Genomic DNA, 7,312 nt, shown 5'->3' on the forward strand with positions numbered 1-7,312 from the left:
AGCAGCAGCAAGACTAGCCTTAATAATTGTAGCAGCTGTAACACAACATGCCTTTGTTTTTACCTTACCTTTTAGCTAGTTAAAAATATGTTGAATGATATTTGTTTTCTTTTGAGGATTCCTTTTTCAAAAAGATGAAACTTTATCTTGGAAATGTATTCTGTCCTTTTTTGTCATCAATACTTTAATATATTTATTGTCATAGTGTGAAGTTGTGAAGTCTTCTTTGCTGAGCTATACTTCAGGTTTTGTATCTCTCTCTTTTTTGATTTAAAAAAATGTGTAATAGGAAAAATAAAATAATTTTATTCTGAACTCTCCTTGAAATCCTTCAGGCTTCACAAATGTATTTTCCAGGGTTTGTTTGTATTTCTGTTTTATTTTAAGCCATTTCTACTAAGTAGCTAATTTAGAACTGGGTAATACTTCCTACTCTTTCTGACGTTGTAAGACTTGACTCAGTTTTCCAAGAGCTGCGTGAAACAGAATGAGAATGCCACACAATTATGAATATAATTGGGAAACTTACCTATGAAGAGTCATTTACTTCTGCAAATTGAAGTGATGAGAACTAATTTACACAATTTTATGCACTGAGAGAAAAAGATGCAGAAATTATTGTTTTTTTTCTTTTCACAGAAAAAGAAAACAGATTTGGCCGAGGTTTCACTTTAATAAATAGGTTCTTTTCAGGCAGGCAGTCACACCAACCTCTTCATAGCGTGTCTGTGAGAACATTCTTAGCTTTCAGCATTAGTTCAGGTTGTTGAACTTGAACTCAAGGACTTGAGAAATGCAATAAGATATTTTACTAAAAAGAGCTTCAGTTTTTCAAAATAATAGAGGGTTGTTCTTTTTTTTTTTTTTTTTTTTAAAGCCAGTAGATTTAAAATTGCTCAAATACAATGTAATTTTGTGACAAACCTAGTGATGTGGACTGCATTGTAGAAATATAGGTCTTCACATCAGAAGATTTAGGCTCTGTGCTAGCCCCGTTCTTAAGGATGAAAATAACCCTGTCTAGTCTAACTATGAAATAATTCACATCAGTCATTGAAACTAAACCTTTTGAAAAGACTTTAATAATGAGTTGATTGTAATCAGGAGGGTAATGCAAACTTAATGCAGAAGAATCAAATCTCAGTATGCAAATAAGAAAATACGTGGTTTTGTGCTGTTTTCCCATGTCTTTCTGATGTGTCTGCAGTTGCTGAGATGGGGAAACAACCATGATTACAGAAAATTAAAAAAAAAAAACCCTAACTGTTTAAAGCAAATTTAAGTTTGAACAATGTCACATGAAAAAAACAGGATTGTTTTGTGTTCTTCCTTGAGCCAAACTGTGCTCTAAATACGTATGTAAGTGTGAGTTATTCTTGCAAGTTTTGTGGATATAAGAGTGAAAAATCTGGTGTAATGTTCAACTAAGCAAGAATAATTATTTCTTATTTGTTATTTTTCTCAGTGTAAAGTGTTTTCTTCAAATAGAAGGAGAGCCGAAGAAATTTCTTGTTATTTTTGAACGTGGATTAGTCAATGTGATCCATTAACTAGCAACTTCTGTGCTGAAAATACTGCTGAACTATTTGGACAACATTTCTGTAGAATTACAGAATTCAGAGGAGCATTTTGTATCACATTAGACTTAAAAGGAAAATGGAGATAACTATATTTATCATTTCTGGAGGGGAAAAATTCTGTGTCATCCATTCTGCTTTTGACAGTGCAAGGTTGTTTTTACTGTTAGCTATAAATGTTTTTGTGCAATGCAGTACTTAACAGCTCCAAAGTCGAAGGCTACGTTACTCTCCTAAAGAGTTCTTTTGTACACCAGCATCTCAGCATCTGAGGAGTACTTCTTTGCCTTACTGTTAACTGCATGGTTCCTCTTGGTTATCCTATGGTGTTTCTGATCTTATAGTATTATGTATTTTTAGGTATAATTTTTCACTCCAAAAGATATTTCAGATCTTTAAAATACTTGTAAGTTACTTTTATTCTTGAAATCACCAGTAGCCAAGTTATACTCATGCTGCTCTGCACATTTCATAGAAACACAGAATCATTGAATATCCTGAATTGGAAGAGACCCACAAGGATCATCAAGTTCAACTCCTGGCTCCACACAGGACCACCCAAAATTTAAACATTGTGTCTGAGAGTTTTCAAATGCTCCTTGAACTCCGTCAGCTTGGAACTGTGACCCTGGGCAGCCTGTTCCATGCCCACTGCCCCCTGGTGAAGATCCTTTCCCTAACTTCCAACCTGGCCCTTCCCTGACACAGCTCCATGCCATTCCCTCTGGTCCTATTGCTGTCACCTGAGAGCAGAGTTCAGCTGTCCCTCTGCTCCCCTCCAGAGGAGCTGCAGGCTACCATGAGGCCTCCCCTCAGCTTTCTCTGCTCTGGGATGAGCAAACCAAGGACCTCAGGCAGCCATTCCTTGTAGCCCTTGCCCTCTAGGCCCTTCACCATCTGCATAACACTGTTGTCTGCATGTGGTGCTAGCAATGCTACCCCTGCTGGATCTTTAACCTGGCACAAAGAGACTCTGCAAGCAGGACATTCATAACTTAAAATAAGAAGTAGATACTTACTGGCTAATATAGTCACAAAAGATAACTTTCCAGTCTTTTGATGGTGTCTGGGAAGTGTGATCAGAGGTCTGGATGCTTAGTGCTGTCCCAACATAATGTGGGAAGCATGAAAAGAACAGAGAAATGCTGGTCAGCCATCAGCGCCTAGAAACAGTGCTTAGGAGGGGCTACTCTTTGGTCAAGTGTGGCTGTATGTCTGATGGTGTGTTCCTTCCCTCACATTGTCTGTGCTGGACATTGGAATTAGGGTCTTAAGGAAGATTAAAAGAAACCAACAGCAAGGAACTTTTCTTGGCATGTAGGGTTAAGCCTTGAGACATTTCCCAGGACGGAGAAGTCTTCTGGCTTCCCTATGCATAAGAGTATTGAGTCTCTTTTTTCCTCAGACAGACAATCCCTGAGTTTCTCATTTCACAGTTTGCATTGGCTGGAAGCAAGAGGAGTTTATTATATTTAAATTTATTTATGTTATACTTGTGACTATTATATTTCTTAATATTTTAAAATGTCATAAACATTTCAATTGCTGAGAGCTGAATCACTACGAATCACAATAAATTCCAGTGTCCAAAAAGTAAATCAAAGTGGCATGTCCCCTCAGCCAAAAAGGCACTGTATCAGAGCAATCTCCTTCAGGGGACTGGAGGACACTTGTGAGTGGAGAGCAGGGCTCAGGTGCACAGGCATCTAACTCGAACTGCAAGTTGATTTATGGGCTCTATAAATGCAATAAAATGATGGGACAACACTTGGATTTTAAACTTTACAGGAGAGGCGAACTGTCTGTGCTACGAATTGATGCGGTGCCTAGCAGGGGATTCCCCAGTTCCAATGTCCTCCATCCCGACGTGGCCCCAGCACAAAGTAGGAGATGGGAGTCTTACCACAGCCAGCCATCCTGCAGGGGCATGGATGCCTTTGGAGGGAGTTTGGCACTCTCTCCTTCTGCTCCCCATCCCCTTTGCACATCCTGCTTTGGTGGCTTCACAATCTCCTTGGAGTTTTTAAAATCTTCCCTGTTATATTGCACACTTACATTCATCTTTTTTCTGTAAAATGAAGTTGAGGGCTTGTGCTGAGCTGTGTGGCCCTATCAACCCCACAGTTCCTGCGAATATCAGTTCCTTCCTGGATGACACAAGAATATGCTACTCCCACTTTGATGTCTGCAACCCACACTTTTGCTCCAAAATGTATGTATTTGCACATAGCCATTTAAAATGTCTCCTTTTACAGAAGGAATGCAGTCCATCTAGGGGCATAGTGTTCCTCTATAGATGTTCTGACTTATAAGTGCTCTGGAAAGTATTAGACTCTTCTGGATCTTTAAAATACAGAAGAGAATGATTTATTTCAGCACTTTTATTATATACTTTAACCCCTTCCATCTCATTCTACATTGTGCTTGGTTTTGCTCTTATGTTTACCGTTATTGCCATCCTGGTCAGGTGAACCTGTTTGTCTTTCTCTATCAATTTTCCGCACTTTATAGTGTGTATTGCTTGCTGTATCTTTTTCTTGGTCTTGTTATTTATTACTCTATTTCTGTTTTCTTTTCCTGCCTCTTTGCCACTGTGAAACAAAATTTTGTTCTGAGACGAGACATTTTTAGCTAACTTAACTTTATTCCCTAGAATACTACTCAAAATGGAGGCTAACCCCATTACTGAAGTTTCAGCTTGTAGAAAATCTTTAAAATAAACCTAAACTATCACCAAATTTTTTCCTCAGATAGGGAAGGAAGAAAACATTTTCACTTCAAAATTTTGGGGATTTCAAAATAATTCAGGTAGACAGTAGTTTTCCTTTAACCTTGCCTACATGGATAGCACTAGCTGCTGGCAGGTGTAATGCTAATTTCTCCTTATGAATCAAGGCAGTGATGCTTCTGAAGAGGAACTCAACTGCTAATGCAATGTCTGTTGACATCAAACTGTTCTCAGTGAGATTTGGATGATATTTCAAAGGGTATGTCCGAAGTGTGGCTTGCACATCATAAATCCATCCTTGACATCTGTTTTTCTTCTTGAATTTCTTTTACCCATGACTAGAAATATGAAAGCAAGCATGATGTTATTCTCAATTGGCATCTCAAATGCAGTTATCCTGCCCTTGGCTTTTACTCACCTGATGTTTGATATCAACATAATTATGTGATTTTTTTTCAGGATATGATTAGTCATAGAGTATTAAAAAATACAGCACTATTGTAATTATAGCTGTGATATATTAGAAACAAAAAAGATTATGAAAACGTTTATCTGTACAGTAACTTGTTGCTTAAACATAATTTCAGGAAAGTGTTTCTATGGAAAAGTGAGCTTACAGCTTAGCACCAGTCACAGGTCTACACCATGCTAAGGAAGGCACATTTCAGATAGAGAGAAAGTTAGGCAAGTGCATAGGTGTTTTTTGAAATGGAGACTTCAAGCATAATTGTGAGAAGGGGATGTTGTAAGAAATCAGGATGAGGGCTGTATGCTGTATAAGGCTGTACCCAGTGATGTGTCTCTGGGGCAGTGTATTTCCACTATGTTCCTACACAGTCCTATTGATTCCACTCTGACAGCACCATCATGAAAAAGTCAGTTAGCAAAAAGGAGGAAAAATAAAGCAGAAGTTTTTCTTACCACTCAACCAGGACACATTGGGCAGAATGTAATACAACAGTTCAGATAACTGGGAAGTCAAGCTAGAGATGCCGTATGTAATAACATATTTTCCAGCAAATGTTTCCATATTTTTAAAGTTGGATTGCCATTGAGAAGATTTTGATTAGTTATTAATCAAACTTATTTACAAAATTCAAAGTCTGTAGTTAATTTATGAGTAGCTTTTGGCACACTTCGAACAGCTGTAACGGCTGTACGGTGTATATGGTGTACTTCTATTTCCTGACTGGATGAGGGGAGTGAGATTTCCACTGCAAATATTTTTTGTAGGACATCAAAATTTGCTTTTCCCAAGTATTTAAAAATATTTTGAATACTGTTTCCATGAGCATTCTTGTTTTTGTGAACACAAAGTCAACACAGTTGAAGAGTTTAAAATTTTAAAGGAAAAATAAAGCATTTCTTTTTTAGTGCAAGCATCCTGCTTGACCTGAAAGTCACTTTAATCCTAGTTCTAAGGTTTCATAGGGAAGTACACAGCCACAGGCACGTTCACACATTACTTGTGTTCATGGAAGTATTAATTGAATTTCCAAAGTCCTATCTCAGCACTTGCTCCGTGCAGAAGGAAGGATTCTTTGAAAGTGTCTCTTGCTATTCATCCGAGATCCTTGTGGCAAATGGTTTTATATAGGAGCAGGAGGAGCTTTCAGGTTGATAATCAGCTAATCAGATAATCAGAGTAGAAATGACTCTATAGCGTAAGAGGCTTTGAACTGAACAAAAAGAAATAAAATAGTGTTGGGGCTAGACTGGTGTTCAAAAGTATTTTTACTTTGGATTCCTGAAAGAGGAAGTAGTTTTCCTATACCATAAGTACTACTACCAGCAAGAGATAGCCCTTGAGCATTTTTGATATATTTTTTTTAATAATCGGCTGACATTCAAACAGTCAACCTTTGGCACAGAACTCTCACAAAAAATGCACAGGAAAATGCCACCCTAAAGCTTTCATTAAAGGTGGCTTTTCTAAAATGCCTGTCATACAGATATTTAAACCTCACTAAACACAGACTGCACCTACATTTTCTTCTGTGACAGGATAGGATAGGTCAGATTAGATCTCTCTGTCATGCTCCTTTCAGTCACTGTATAGACATGAGAGTAGCCTAGCAATGCAGCATTAGTTGAACTAAACCATCATTTCTTCTTGCTATTTGCTAGTAGTGGTCAAGACAAGCTTTCCACTCAGTTTATTTGGGTCTTGGCATCTGTCCGACCATAACCCCTGCATGGGACTGAAAGGATCTAAAGCTCAGACTCGGTCTGGCTAGGTTTCTAGGGGTTTTACAATTGAATTTTTCTTTTGTTTGTGCAACATTTCCAAGAAATACTTTACCATACATATATATGTTTTAGCATAGCTGTCTGTCAATTTTCCTGGCAAAAAAAAAGTATTTGGAAACTGGAGAATAGTAATAGTAGAGTTGTTTTTAAAGGAATCACCCTACACCATTCTGGGCCAAAAGCTTTTATTAAAGTTTTATGAAAATCCTCCCTGTTTTTTACATTCCAATGGAGTCTATTAGCTTTGCAAGTTTTGATGATCTAGCAGGTATAAGCACTTCTCACATTAAATGCAGTGTTGACAAAGGAAATTCACTAGCAAAGGTTTCATTAACTGGGGATTATCCTGAAACCTTTTCCCAGAATTGCCAATAAATGGAGCCCTAATCCAAAATTTGGCCTTAAATTCAAGTGCAACTAATATAATTTTGTGTTTGGTTTAAAATTACCTGTGGTTATTTTCTCGTTTTTGCAATATACAGCATTATGTAATCTGGACTCTCAAACAGCATTGTTCCTATGATGAAAAAGCAAACTTAACTCCCGTGTATGAAAGAAACTTCAGTTTAACTTGAATCTTGAAGGAGTTCTGTGAAAAGAGAGCTCTGTTCTGCAAAGGCAGAATTAACTACATCCCCCAAATTAGCAATGGGCATTCTGGACAGGCAGTGCCTGGTGCTGAGGTGAGGGGTCCTGAAGTGACACATTGACAATGTCCTAGCACTCTTTGGACATGAGATTGTGCCCTCCCCATGCT

This window comes from Centrocercus urophasianus, unplaced genomic scaffold (genome assembly GCF_019232065.1).
Source record: "Centrocercus urophasianus isolate 14NV4802_14NV808 unplaced genomic scaffold, USGS_Curo_1.0 seq_10, whole genome shotgun sequence".
Lineage (NCBI taxonomy): Eukaryota > Metazoa > Chordata > Aves > Galliformes > Phasianidae > Centrocercus > Centrocercus urophasianus.